The following is a 15,649-nucleotide window of genomic DNA, read 5'->3' as shown; positions in this document are numbered from 1 at the left end:
AGCCTGGTTGGTTTATGGCCTCATTATCCTGGTTTGGTCCTTTCAATCTGGTCTTGGTTGCAGGAAGCTAAGAGACCCTCAGCACGTTCCTCGCATAGGGTTAGTTGTGTTGGGGCCTCCAAGTAGACTTTGGTCTGAAAGCCAAGATGTTACCAAAAGAAAATAAACAACAGCTATTTCAGATGACAGGTGCTGGGCTAGGAAATTGGGGGAAAAATGAAAAAGCTACCAGGATTTCCTCATTGTACATTTGTTCTGTTGAACAAGCATCATCAGGAAGCTGCTCTATTACAAGTGTTGTCCCTGAAGACAGGGCAGTAGCAGGAACTGTCCTTTCTCTCTGACCCTGGGTCCCTCTGGGGCCCAGCACCAAGGGTGGCCTCCTGAGCCCAGGGCTTGGCTCTTACTCAGCCTGACCTGGGTTCTGGCCAAGGCCTCTGGGAGGGGCGGGCTCAGGCTCTTGGTGTTTTTCCGAGGAGTGCTGCTTCCTTTCTCATGCCCCTTATTGGAGCAGAATCTGTCCATCCTCACTGTCTGCCCAAATGCAAGCAGACAAGAAGGTCATAGGCTAGCAAATCTGTTCCATATGCTTCCAAAGGGGGCATCTGAAAGGCCAGTGGGGCTGGGGCACAGGAATGTTTGGATTTCAAGTGGCTGCTGCCCATGAATCACCAATTGCATTTTGTGCTCTCAGCTCTGTGAAGGCATCATTTCCAGCAGCCTCACACAGAGCTGGCGGCCAGAGCCTCTTAGTGGGGCTATAAATAGCAGATCATCAACTCACCTCTTCAGAGCTCAGCACAGGCTTCTCAGTTCACTGTGAGTCTTCCTGCGGCCTGCGTGTCAACGTCACTCAGATTTCCCAGGTGAGGCCTGGCTGAGAGATCCAGGGCTTGCTCTGGAGGACTGCATGGTTTGGGTTCCCAGAGCTGTTCAGGGTGAGAGTGAGGGCAATGGCTGACTTTTGAAGAGCTTGACATTTCAGGCGTCATAATTATAATCTCCCGTATCTGAGCTCCTCTCCAATTAAATGCAGTGCCAAGGGACTGTCATTTCTTTAGGAGTCCTAGAAATAAAAGGCAAAAGAGTCACCAAAAACACACCCAGAGAAAGCCACCTGGAGTGGGTAGCAACAAATGAAAGGTTTCATGCCTTCCTGTGGACTTGTCCCCTAACACTGAATGAAATATTTTATGGCTCGCCAGCTGCAGAAGTGAGAGACACTGAATGAAATACTTTACGACTCCCTGGCTTGAGAAGTGAGCTCACATGTTTTAGTATTACTCACTGCTACCATTTATGGAGGGTTCCCTGTGTGCCAGGCTCTGTGCCCAGCCTTCACAGGCAGCATATCATTAAGTCATCCCAATAGCCACACTGGAGTCAACTGCTACCATCACTGGCTTTCTGCAGGTGAGGAGGCAGTGGCTCCCACAGTCACAGGGACAGGGCTGCTGGATTCCAGAGCCCAATTTCTGAACCACCACACTTTCTGACTCCTACAGAAGAGGAATGTTGGGGTGTCCACGTACTTGGGTGACCAGTGGGAAGTGAACTGTAGTCTCCTTTCTTCAACTCTATGCACTTCATGACTCCCAGACTCCTTTAGTACACAGAACGTCCCCTGTCACCATCTTCTTCCAAATCTGACTTTCTCCTAGCTTTCCTGGGGAAGGCACCAGCTTCCACTTGGCTCTCCAAGCTCAGAGTAATGGTCTTCCTCATATCTTCCTCCCCTGCGGCCCTGAAATAGGCAGGGATCCGGTGGGACTCCTTCCCTCTCCCTCTCCTCCTTCCCTTCTCCAGGTGGCAGCCTCCCTCTAATCTCTTTCCTCCTCTGCCTCAAAAGTTTGAGGCCTGGTCCCCTTTATTGGTTTGTCACAGTAGCTTTCCAGCTCAGTGCTGCACCTGGGGAATGTTTTAAGAACACAGATTCTTGGGGCCCCTGGGTGGCTCAGTTGGTTAAGTGTCTGACTTCAGCTCAGGTCAATGATCTCACAGTTCATGAATTCGAGCCCTGTGCCGGGTTCTGTGCTGACAGCCCAGAGCCTGGGTTTGCTTCAGATTCTGTGTCTCTGTCTCTCTCTCTGCCCCTCCACCACTTGCTCTCTCTCTCAAAAATTATAAACATTAAAAAAAAAAAAAGAACACAGATTCTTGGTTGCCTCCCTCCTTTGGTTCAGACCACCTGAAGTCAAATCTCTCAAGGTAGAGGGCAGGATCAGGATGTTTTAAACAGCTCTTCCAATGATCTATGAAGCCAGGATTAAGAACTACTTTGTCTGCCTGCCTGCCTAGACTCCAGCATCTCTCTGTTCTCAACCCTCTCAACAACAGCTATCAGTTTGATTTTCTTAAAGCATAGTTGATCTTATGTCATTCTCCTGCTAAAAATCCTTGAGTAGCTCATGCTGCCTGCAGGAAAGCACAAAATTCTTAGTGTGGCGTTCAAGGCCCTCTCCATCCTGGTTCACTCATTTTCCTGCCTACCCCATGCCCCACCCTATACAGCCACCTCTCCCTGAGTCAGTCTCCTGGCCCTGCTTTCTCTCCTTTGCTTATCTGGACTTTAGGTGTCAGCTGGGCACAGCAGAACACACTGAAACAACAGTGAACCCTCCTTAAAGACGCTGAGTCCTCCAATAAAAGGAATGAGGAATTATTGCTAAAATGCCCCTCTTGATTCAAGTACCTTGTGTGCAATTTTAAGTGAAGAGAGTTTTGTGTGGCCTGCAGATGAAAGGAGATCAGCCAGCAGATACAACCCAATAAGTAGTAATGTGTAAACACAGGATAGCAGGAGAGGTGGGGCTCGTGATTGATTCCAAGGACATGGCATTTCAGCATTCTCCTTGCTTTTACTCAAGTCGGAGACAGAGCAGGTCTGGTAAGCACTGGGGCCAGGGCCATGTTTCAAAATGCCTCTCATGCTTTTTTGTCCCCCAGTCCTAGACAAAAGCAGAGGACCGCATTTGGATCTTGTTCAAAAGGTCAAGAGTGTTTTACTAAAACGATTAAACAATGTGTGTGTTTGGACTTTGAAATCCTTTCCCATAAAGAAATGCCTACCCCCAAATAAAATAAAAAGTGATTGTGTTGACTGACAGCAGGCATTCTTTCAGAACGGGGTCTGGAAATTGTTCCCCTCAAGAGCTTTCAGAGTGAAAATGAACCCTAAAAGAACTTCTGGGTAAATGTGACAGAAGAGACTCTCATGAATCTCCATCTGCTCCCTCCCAAAACTCTACTAAAAACAACTATAAAGGAGTAAAAAGAGTTACAAATCCACAAGGTCTATGAGAACAGGCGGGGAGACAGCAGCAGACAAAGGATGGAAGCACATTTTTGGAAGGTGGGAAGCACAGGAAGGAGTGGTGAGTCACACAGCAGCCCGGGGGAGGTTGAAGGCCTGATTCCTGCAAAGGGGCTCTGAGGGGAGAGGCAGGCCTAGCTGTTTAGCTGTCGGGGACAAGGAGGACAGAGCTACAAATGGGAGGGTAGTGGAGGCTGTGTGAGAGCACAGTCCCCAGGGGCAAAGGGGTTGTACACCTTGCCCATTCCTGTAGGGCACCTGTGGTGCTCACTGGGGAATTTGGATCAGCACATCAGGCAGTGTGGAGGGTGTGAATAAAGTGCAGAGAATACAGACAACAACAGCAGAAGTCTAGATACCGAAAGGTAAAATCCCAGCCCCTTTTCCTCATGCAGCCAGACACAGCACTTACTCCCAGAATGGAGACTAAAGAACCCTCTTCTATAGAAGCTGAGCAAACTCAAGGGAAAGACCTACAGATACAGACATGATATGGATACAAACCTTCAATGGAAGAGCCAGCTCATGACCAACTACCTCCACAGGGAAGTTTGCTGTTTGACAAGTTCCATCTAAGCATGCTGATCAAAGCATAATTCTTAGATATTATCAGATAGCTGAGATCCTCAGACATTTAAGGAAAGCTTCAGACATGAGAAACAGGTATGTGGGGAAGGGGAGGAGAGGAAGAATGCCTAAATTCAGGGAGAAGAAAGCTTTAAAAATGCTATAAAATCCTCAGGGAGAGAAAATAAGGTTTCTACTTCAAGGTTCATTATCCATGAAATGTCAGAACACCAGGGATAATAAAGAAAAGACCCTGAAAGGACTCAGAGAGGAAAAACAGGTCAACTGAGAGGACTGAGGATCAGAATGGCACCAGACTCCTCAACAGCAACACTGGAAGCTGGGAGATAATGGAGTCAGGCCTTTAGAACTCTGAAAGAGAATTAGTTATAGCTTAGACATCTAAACCCAAACCATTAATTACGGGAAATGGTACAATAAGAGATGTTTGCAGACCCAAAAGACCACAAATAATGTGCCTCTCACACTCCCTTTCTCAGGAAGATCTCTACCCAAATAAAAGAATAGTCTAAGAATGAGGAAGACATGCCCAGGAAAGGGCAAAGGGATGCCCATAGTGATGCTGAAGGAGAGCCTGGATGACAGTGAGGCAGAAGGCCCAGGGGCAAGAGCTCCCCTCTGAGCCAGAGGATAGAGGACTTCAGGTGAGAGATGGCCAGATTACCTGACCAGTATGCCCAAGTGGAAAATTATATTGAGGGGCCATTAGACAGTTATGAGAGTTAGCAATATGTTTATAAAAAAACTGAGTAAATAGAAAACACAGAGCTATTGCGACCTATAACAAACAAACAAACAAACTCCATGACACATAAACTGTGAAAGCAAATAAATGCTGCACCAAGAAAATTTACGTAGCCACAGTAATGTAAACACAGATTATTGATTTAACCAGAGATTGTAATAAACAGCGCTGAGAAACTGGGGGAAAGGGAAGGAGGATGCAGGTGGCAGTGGATAAAAGAAGCAAAGCCTCATCTCCCATAATTGCAAGAAAATGGATAATGTCTAAAACTGACAAATCAACAAAATAACACTATAAGCATATTATTTAGAGAAATGGAGGAGGTGGTTAAAACTGGCAGAAACAGCTGAAAGAGATTATTTATTTATTTAACTGGGTACCTCTGGGTATCAGGCTGGGGTTGGGTTTATGTGGGACAGGGAACTGCTATTTTCTCCCCCCCCCCCCAAAAATTTTAATGCTTTATTTATTTGAGAGAGAGAGAGAGAGAGAGAGAGAGAGTATAAGCTGGGCAGGGGCAGAGAGAGAGGGAGACAGAATCCACAAAGCAGGCTCCAGGCTCTGAGCTGTCAGTACAGAGCCTGATGCAGGGCTTGAACCCATGAACCACGGGATCATGACCTGAGCCGAGGTCGGCCGCCCAACCGACTGAGCCACCCAGGCGCCCTGGGGAACTGCTATTTTCCACGACACGCCTTTTAGTCCTATTTGACTTTTTGTGTGTATACATTATTTTCACAAAAAATAAAAAGTTTTTAAGAGAGAAATAAAAAGTGGGGCACTCCATGAGTTTGAGCCCCGCGTTGGGCTCTGTGCTGACAGCTTGGAGCTTGGAGCCTGCTTCGGATTCTGTGTCTCCCTCTGTCTCTGCCCCTCCCCTGCTCATGCTCTGTCTCTCTCTGACTCAAAAATAAATAAAAACATTAAAAAAATTTTTTTAAGAAAAATCAAAAGAAAATATTTTCAATGGACAAAAACATGTCAGGTATTCATTAATTACATCTCTGTGATTTTTTCTGTCCTGTTGGTCTTCCTCTTCATTCATCCATGCATTCATTTATTTTCTTTCAAAGTCTTAAATATGGATGGGAAAATGTGGTGGGGTGGCCAGCAGAAAATGCATTTGGGATATGCTTACACTAAACAAATGATTTGTTGTTTATCTGAAATTCAAATTTAGTCAGGTGTTCAGTACTTTTATTTCACTAAATCTGTCATTCTAAAATGTGGCCTCTCCTTTTGCTTAACCCACAGGCTAGGCCTAGGGCTAGACAGCGGAATGAGAAAGTTCGTCTGCAATTAATATTCACAGTGCGGGAGACAGGTATAGAAACTAACAAAACTACCTGGTCAGATGCTGAGCAGTGATTTGTTACACAGTCAAGATGTGTATGGCATGGTGCCAACACAGTCTCTGTGAGTATATTAAAGAAGTATATTAAAGAAGTGCAGTTCTTGCCCTGTGACTGGCAGCTGGGTCCCCCATGGGCCCAATGCCTGGAACTTCTCCCTCTATTTGTCCCTCATGGCTTGGGAGCTGGGCCTAGGGCTCCTGGCGGTCATCATCATCCCTCCCGCAGCATTTTCTCACCAGACAGGGGGTGGGCAGGATGAGAAGTGACTTCAATTTATCTAAATTCAGGAGTGGGACCACACACTTCATCCTTCTTCCTTTTTATTAAAAAACTAGCTCTTAGGGCGCCTGGCTAGCTCAGTCTCTAAAGCATCGATCTTGATCTTGGGATTGTAAGTTCAAGTCCTATGTTGGGTGTAGAGACTTAAAAATAAAACCCCAAAACAAAAACTGTCTCTTAAGCAAATTCTTACACTGATGCCCAATCTTGTCTGTAGTGTGCTTACTTAAGAGTTTCTCTCAAAGGAGGATTTTTTTTCTTGAACCATGGGGAGAGTCTCCACCACCACTGACTAACGGTAGGAAGGTAATCATTTTCTCCCTTTTGTGCTGGGGAAAGTGTCCTTTGGGGTTAACAGAAGTAACACTAAAGATATGCGAGTCCTCCTGCAGCTAAAATCATCTCTGGAATATGTAGACATAAAATTTGGAAATACATAAATGTATATAAAGAAAATCAGCTATAATCTGAGGAAGAACACAAAACATAAAGCGTTTTTGTTTTGCTATTAATTATTCCTATGTGAGTAGAGGTCAAGGGCAGTCAGGCAGGCAGCAGTTTTCAGAAATTTGTCTGGGATTAAGATTATTAGCTATAGGGTCCTATTCTACAAAATTAGCAGTGAGAATGACAAGAGTTCGCTTTGCTTAAGCATTTTCAAAGCTTTCTAAAAACAAATAGCTGTGGCCATATATTTTTTGTTAACGGTAAAATACTTAATCATGTATCTTGGTCAATCATGAATTTATTGTAGATGTGAGATAACTGGGAGCTCAGTTCAACCCAAGCAAGTATTTTCTATTTTTCAGACAACTATAATTGTTTAAAGTTTTTCTATTTAAAGATGAAATCTGACTTCATATAGCTCTCTCAATCTTTGGCCCTATGCCTGCCTTGAAAAGCAAAGAATGAGCTATCTTGTACAAAATAGCCCTTCAAGGATCTGAAGGCAGTCCTCACAATTGTGTCCTCTGCTACCATATGCCACCTGGTCTCCAGCTCCCCTCCTCCATCTCCTTCCTGGTGAGCACTAGTTCATCAATGTGTGCTTGAAATGAGGCATTCAGACTGAACTCCTGGTATGGCCTGAGGCGTACAAAATAGCAAGAACTGTAACTTTCTGTGATCTGAATGCTGAACATTCATTTGGTTAGGTAAAAGCAGCCGCTAGATCGCTGTTTTAAGAACATCAACTTTATGGTCTCTGGCAGAGAGACGAGTCTAATTCAATAGAAAAAAACCTTAGGCTTACACTTACAACAGATTAAAATATTCATGCATCTAGATACAGAAACACCATCTTATATGAATATAAATAATGGATTAACAAACTTTTGCACAACAGAAGCTAACCTGATTTTAATGTTACTACCTCTCAGTTACCTTTGCACAGTAACTTCCTGCAGTAGGAAGCCTTTGGGGAATGTAATTTCCACTGCCTTGTGATGTTAATTTGAGGCAATTATCATAAGTAGACTAAAAAAAGTTTTGCATATTATTTGTTCTTGTGGAAGCCCTGGGCTGTTGGCGAGTCAGGATACTGGAGAGGCCATAGGAGAGGAATATTCAGAATTTAGAAACTTCTTTAATAGCCTCGGATCATAAGGTTTCAAAGCTTTTAATGTTTCCCAGCTTTTGAGCTGGTAAAACCTTCTTTTCTGCAGATGCTGGGAAGTCAGCTTGAAGAGCTCTGAGAGTCTCTCCACTTGATATTTTAAATGCATCTGCATTTTCAGGTTTTCCAAGGTAGGATAAGCAAGAGTAAAACTGCTTCTCCAGTCCATTTGGCTACTTTAAAACAGTTTTGTCAGGTATAGAGGGGAAAATAAGTAAGCTTTTCCCCTTGACACTTCCAGAACCACTGTAAACTTGGGTTACTTGCTGAGCTTACGTGTGGTGGGAAGAAATAGAAAACCCTGGTGACTGTAGTTCAGTGCTCTCATCTGACCACCCTCAGGAGGCCTTTTTGAGCCATTTCCAGGAGTGTTTTAACCTGTTGCATTGGTCCCCCTCTTCAAGACCAAAATCATAATAGAAGAGTTTAAAGTGTTCTTTTTTTTTTCAACGTTTATTTATTTTTGGGATAGAGAGAGACAGAGCATGAACGGGGGAGGGGCAGAGAGAGAGGGAGACACAGAATCGGAAACAGGCTCCAGGCTCTGGGCCATCAGCCCAGAGCCCGACGCGGGGCTCGAACTCAGGGACCGCGAGATCGTGACCTGGCTGAAGTCGGACGCTTAACCGACCAAGCCACCCAGGCGCCCCTAAAGTGTTCTTAATAGTAAGTAACCTGCTGTTTCTCCAGATATTTGTTCCTGTGCCAGGGCCCTAGGCTGGGGGTTTTCAGCGCATCAGTCATAAAGTGGGAGGCTACACAAAAAGAAGAAAGATTTTGCTCAGGAGAGTATGGAAATTCAAGAATGTGAGAGCTGTGATTGCAATAACTACGCAATGGCTTTAAAGACGAAGGAAGCCCGTGGCTGGTACAAGTTTAGGCACAAACTTTCTACCGTGTACTTTGGCAAAATACAGTAAATGCTTTAAAAGTGTGCATGTTCAAGGGGGCACCTGGGTGGCTCGGTAGGTTGGGCATCTGACTTCGGCTCAGGTCATGATCTCATAGTTCAAGCCCCACATTGAGCTCCATGCTGACAGCTTGGAGACTGGAGCCTGCTTCAAATTCTGTGTCTCCCTCTGTCTCTGCTCCTCCCCTCCTTGCACTCTGTCTCTCTGTCTGTCTCTCTCTCTCAAAAATAAACATTAAAAAAATTAAGAAAAAAAATTGTGCAGGCTCTTTTGAACCAGGAACCTCACTTCTAGAAGTTTATCAGAAGGAAACACAAACAAACCTGGATGTCCACAGAAGTTCAGTTGAAAGGACAAGTCATGTTGGCATTGATTAAAATTTTTTATCATAACTTAAAAGTAGGGGAACGTCCCATTTCAGAAGGAACACAGAAGTGTTTTGGCTTTGAACTATCACCCTCAACAAGGATAATAACAAATCTGCCAACTATGTATATTTGGTAAACCTGGAGAAAAATACAACCTCCAAAGTGTTGATAAGAGTTGCCAAAGACAGGGACACATGGGTGGCTCAGTCGGGGTTAAGCACCCGACTCTTGATCTCAGCTCAGGTCTTGGTATCAGGGTTGGCAGTTCAAGATCCTCATTGGAACCTACTTACAAAAAAAAAAGAAAAATGTTGCTAAAGATGAAAAAAAGCAGAATATCTGGTGAAACTTCTTGAGTGAGGAGGGAAAATAGAGCTTCTCCAGCAAGTATTCCCTTCCAGAAGGGGAGGATCCTACTCTGAAAGGGAACTACAAGGACAAGGCCTAAATTAAACAAAAGAAGATTGCTGGGGATGATGGAAACTCTTGGAAAGCACTATGGGGGAGAGAGGTACTTTTAAAAGTACTCTTAGAAACAAAGGCTGTAAAAAATTCTGGGAGACAAATGGACAGAGAAGCTCTCCTCAACCAAACTGAAATCTAGAGAAGGTGACTTCTCACAGAAGCCATGTTTGAGATCCATCACTATGATAACAGAGAAGCTTCCTTGGTCCCACTTCTCCACCCCTCCACCACATTTCTAGGGTAAAAATTACTACCAGCAACAGTGGAACAACACCCGCAAGACACTCAAAGGAAGAAAAGTATGGGCCAAGAATTCTATCCACCAAACTGATCTTCAAGTATAAAGCTTACAGATATTTTTAAAAATAATTATATATTTTTTATTTTGAAAGAGAGAGAAAGCCAGGGGGAAGGGCAGAAAGAGAGGGAGAGAGAGAATCTTTAGCAGGCTCCACATCCAGGTTGGAGCCTGACTAGGGGCTCAACCGTGAGATCATGACCTGAACTGAAATCAAGAATCAGATGCTTAACCAACTGAGCCACCTAGGTGCCCCAAGGTTAGAGAAAAACATTTTAAAACATGTAAGAAATCAGGGAATATTATTTTCATGAGCCCTTTCTGAAGAACCCACTAGAACTATAGAACAGCAGTCTTAACATCACGTGGCAAGCCTTATGAAATCAGGGTAAAAGGACCTTCCTTGAGTATGGAATGCATTTAACTATAGACATAAGAGTAAAACAAATATAGAAATCAGGGTGACAGGTCAGAATTCAAATGTTACATGCCTTAATAATGTAGAAATTTCTGGAGAGAAGATAGGAATAAGAATGAGCTTACTAATTGCCTCGAGTCAATGGATTCACAGGATAGTATTTAAAGTTTCTAAATCAAGTAGAAGCTTAAGCATATTTAATACAAACACTAAAATTGATAATCCTATGATTATATGATGGGGGGGAGGATTGGATTACAAGATAATTTTATTTTGCTCATGGTAGGGAATCAAAAGATACAGTGCCAAAAGAAAATGGATGAAGGGTATTTTACATAGATAACTTCTAGAATAAAAATACAAAACTTCCTAATAGCAAAACTACATTAAGGAAAAGGGGAAATACAAAAATGCATTATGAAAACCAACATAAAATAATGACACAATTGAGAACAAATATATCTGTCATTTCAATAACTATAAATGAGTTTAATTCATCTTTTAATTTTTTATTTTATTTTTTTTAAACGTTTATGTATGGGGCGCCTGGGTGGCGCAGTCGGTTAAGCATCCGACTTCAGCCAGGTCACGATCTCGCGGTCCCTGAGTTCGAGCCCCGCGTCGGGCTCTGGGCTGATGGCTCAGAGCCTGGAGCCTGTTTCCGATTCTGTGTCTCCCTCTCTCTCTGCCCCTCCCCCGTTCATGCTCTGTCTCTCTCTGTCCCAAAAATAAATAAACGTTGAAAAAAAAATTTTTTAAACGTTTATGTATTTATTTTTGAGAGAGAGCGCACCAGCAGGTTAGGAGCAGAGACAGGGATACAGAGGATCCCAAGCAGCCTCTGCACTGTCAGCACAGAGCTCAATGTGGGGCTCGAGCTCACCAACTGTGAGATCATGACCTGAGCTGAAATCAAGAGTCAGTCGCTTAACCAACTGAGCCACCCAGCCACCCCATAACTCATTTTTTAAAAATAGGTTTCAAAATATAATTCAAAATTCGATCCAACTCTAAACTGTACATATCTAAGATAAAATGATTCTGAAAGGTTAATAATAAATGGATGGGCAAAGAAAGGCATACCAAAAAATTATAAACATTAAAAATCTTAGTATCTGACAACATAAAATTCAGGGCAAAAAGCTTTAACCAAGATAAAGAGAAGTAATCTTTGTAGCTAAAGACTACAATCCACTATAAAAATTTAAGTTATGAATATTTATGCATTAAGTAATATAGCAAGAACTTTCATATAATAGAAACTATAGAGATATGAGATTTAGACAGAGACACACTAATAACAGAAGAACTTTTTTTTTCTTTAAAGTTTATTTTATTTATTTTGAGAGAGAGAGAGAGAGAGAGCAAGGGAGGGGAGAGAGAGGGAGGGAGAGAGAGAATCCCAAGCAGGCTCTGTGCTGTTAGCCTGGAAGCTCAACTTGGGGCTTGATCGTTAGGAACCATGAGATCATGGCCTGACCTGAAATCAAGAGTCAGTCCCTTAACAAACTGAGCCACACAGGTGCCCCTAAAAGACTTTGATTTACCTTTCCCAATCCAGAACAGATCAAGTGGTCACAATTAAATGATGATCTAGAACTCCAAGCAACACAATCAACAAGGTAGATGTTATTGATAGGGATCAATACATTGTCCTCTGAGAATAGAAAACATACTATGTTTTCGAGTGCTCTGGAATATTCATACACATACACTTAGACACACACAAAAAATTATATATTAGGCCACAAACCAGACCTCATTACCATAGTAAAAATAATGCAGATAGCATTTTATAATAATGACACAAGAATCATTGACATTTATAACATGTTCAGAAAACAAAAATTGTGCTCTTTGGATATATATGGGGGTCTATATTAAATAACTCTATAATCAAAGGGAAAATATAAATTCAAAATTGCATAATTTCTAGAAAACAACAATAATGAACATACCATATAGAAGGATCTCTGAGTACAGTTAAAGTAGTACTCAAAGAAAAATTCATTTCATTAAATAATCATATCAACATAAATGAAAGAAAAAGAAATGGATTAAACTGGCTTAAAAAACTAGAAAAATATTTTTAAAATAAGCCAAAGGAAAGCAAAAGGAAAATTTAATAAAGGTAAATACAGAAATTAATCAGTTAAAATAACAAAACTATAGTAGAACTTATTAATAAATAAGCTTATTCTTAGAAAAAATTCAATCATGTTAACTAACTGGAATTTAAATAAAAGCTTGAAAAAAAGAAACAAATTCGGGGCATCTGGATGGCTCAGTCAGTTAAGCATTAAACTTTGGCTCAGGTCATGATCTCATGGTTCATGAGTTCAAGCCCCATGTTGGGCTCTCTGCTATCAGTGCAGAGCCCACTTTGGATCCTCTGTCTCCTCTCTTTGCCCCCCTCCAACTCTCTCTCTCTCTCAAAAATAAATTAACATAAAAAAAGAAAAAATTCAATAAATTAGTTAAGCCACAAACTAATCTCAAAAAGAGAGAGAGAGAGAGAGAGAGAGAGAGAGAATGTACAAACACCCAAAATAAAAAATTACAAGGGGGAGGGAAAGATTCACACAAACATTGGAAAGTAAAAAACAAATTAAAAAAAAGCATACAAAATACCATAAGAGAATATCTTATACAGTTTTATGCAAATAAATTTAAAAACATGTATGAAATGTACAATTTTATCAGAATGCTAAAAGTAGAAAACCAAAAGGGACTAATGTGCATAAAATTATTTGAATAAAAATAATATTATGGATAAATATATACAGATGTAGTATTATACAAAATATAATAAATATTAATTTTTTTAAATTTTTTTTTCAACGTTTATTTATTTTTGGGACAGAGAGAGACAGAGCATGAACGGGGGAGGGGCAGAGAGAGAGGGAGACACAGAATCGGAAACAGGCTCCAGGCTCTGAGCCATCAGCCCAGAGCCTGACGCGGGGCTCGAACTCACGGACTGCGAGATCGTGACCAGGCTGAAGTCGGACGCTTAACCGACTGCGCCACCCAGGCGCCCCAATAAATATTAATTTCAATATAGAATTTTGTCAAAGTAATTTGGCAGTGTGGAGCCTGCTTAGGATTCTCTCTCCTTCTCTCTCTCTGCCCCTCGCCCTCTCATTCTCTCTCCCTTAAAAGAAAAAAACTTAAAAAAAAGAGAAAAAGGATAAAAACTTACAATTTCTTTTCATAAAGCAAATATAAGTACACTAAAACCAAAATATAACAACAATGAAAAAAAATAGGACAGTATCATTTTCAAATATCAGTGCAAAAATTCTAAGTAAAATTTTAGTAAATAGAATCTAAAAGCACTTGGGAAGAGGGCACCTGGTTAGCTCAGTCATTTGAGCACCAGACTCTTGGTTTTAGCGGCGGTCATGATCTCTCAGTTAGTGGGTTCTAGCCCTGCATTGACAGCACTATCAGTGCAGAGCCTGCTTGGGATTCTCAACCTCTCCCTCACTCTCTGCCCCTCCCCAACTCTCACGCTCTCTTTTTCTCTCAAAATAAACTTTAAAAAAAGCATATTGGAAGAATAATATATTGTGACCAAATGGAGTTTATTCTAGAAATGGAAATGAAGTTTAATGTTAGAAAATCCACTAATAAGAGTCATTATAAATCATATCAATAGTTCTAAATATAAAATTATATGACTGTGTTTATAAGTACTGACAATGCATTTGATAAGACTAAATATTTACTTTCAATTAAAGACAAGACATTCAGTAAAATGGGAATTAATGGATACATCCTCAAAATGGAAAGCAACAGTTTACTTAACAGGGGAACACTAGAGACTCAGATATTTAGAATATGTTAGACTTAGTAACCAATGCAGTATGGACACAAGAAATAAATTACTGGTAAAAGAAATTGAAAAGAAACATTCTAGATCATTTTCTAGAGTATCTTCTAGAATTCTCTTAAGGTTTTCAGGGCCACAATAAAAAGAACTGGTGAGGAAGGTTCTAGAAGATAATCTGAGGAGAAAAAGGAAAGAAGAGGAGCAGAAAAAGGAGGAAGAGGAAGAAGGTGAAGAAAGAAGAGGAAAAAAAGAAGAAAAAAAGAAAAGAAAGTGTAGTGGCTTAAAATACATTCACAAATTCTTTGATCCTCCATTCAAAAGATGGAGCCTAATTCTTTTGTCCTCAATTGTGTACTATACTTAGTGAGTTACATCTAGTGAACAGAGTTAAGTTCTAAGTGATGGTATGTGACCTATGAGTCTATGTCATAAAGAATATTGTGGCTTCTGCCTTGCTTTCTCTTGGTTCACAAACTCTGAAGAAAGACCCCTGCCCTGTGAGGAAGGACACACAAGCAGCCCTGTAGAGAGGTAGGCCCATGTAGTGAGAAGCGACATCTATGGCCAACAGCATTCTTGGAGGTGGCTCCTCTAGCCCCTAAACAGGCCTTCACATAAATGAAGCCCCACCAACAAATGTACTGAAACATCATCAGAGACACTGAGCCAGAACCACACCGCTAAAGCTACTTGTGAATTTATAGAAATTGTGAGATAACAAATGTTTATTTTTTTGCTATCAAGTTTCAGAGAAACTTGTTATGCAGCCATATAAGGAATACAGAAGGCAAAATAAAGTCATTTTCAGATTGACAAAAAGTGAGTTTGTCACCAACAGATCTGTACTAAAGGAAATAACAAATTTTTCAGGTAGAAGAAAAATGATACCATATGGGAAGTATAGATAGAGAAGGAATGAAGAACAAATAAAGTAGTGACTATATGTATTAATGTTTGATCAGGTTTTAAAATACATAACAACAAACATACCTAAATAAATGCAGAGATACACCCTGTTTACAGATTGTAAGATTTGATTATTAAGATGTTAATTTTCCCCAAATTGATGTATAGATTCAGTACAACCCCAATTAAAAACCCAGTAGCCTAGGTGTGCCTGGGTGGTCAGTCTGTTGTGTCCAGCTCTTGGTTTCAGCTCAGTTCATGATCTCACAGTTTGTGAGTTCAAGCCCCGCACTGAACCACAGAACCTGCTTAGGATTCTTTCTTTCTGCCCCTCCCCTGCTCACTGTTGCTCTCTCAAAATAAATAAACTTAAAAAAATCTTTTTAAATAACCCCCCAAACCAGCAGCCTGTTTTTGTAGAAATTGACAAGCTAATGCTAAAATCTGTATTAAAAAACAATAGACTAACATAGCCAAAAGGGGTGCCTGGCTGGCTGGGGCGGTAGAGCATGGGCCTCTGGATCTCAGGATTGTGAATTCAAGCACCATATAA

The 15,649-nt window shown here is 41.4% G+C and overlaps 1 protein-coding gene across 1 annotated transcript in view; it reads right to left on the bottom strand.

Annotated features, from left to right (window-relative positions):
- The window catches only part of JADE2 (jade family PHD finger 2), a 135,569-nt gene that overhangs the window by 115,000 nt on the left and 4,920 nt on the right, over positions 1–15,649 (bottom strand). The window contains exon 2 of the mRNA XM_040444491.1: positions 785–1,066. The gene's annotated coding sequence lies outside the window, so the exon portion shown is untranslated. The remainder of the gene's footprint in view (positions 1–784; positions 1,067–15,649) is intronic.

This window comes from Herpailurus yagouaroundi, unplaced genomic scaffold, assembly GCF_014898765.1.
Source record: "Herpailurus yagouaroundi ecotype Mexico unplaced genomic scaffold, PumYag 192, whole genome shotgun sequence".
Taxonomy (NCBI): domain Eukaryota; kingdom Metazoa; phylum Chordata; class Mammalia; order Carnivora; family Felidae; genus Herpailurus; species Herpailurus yagouaroundi.
Note: the sequence above shows the minus strand (reverse complement) of the source record. Positions and strands in the feature narration are given on the sequence as shown.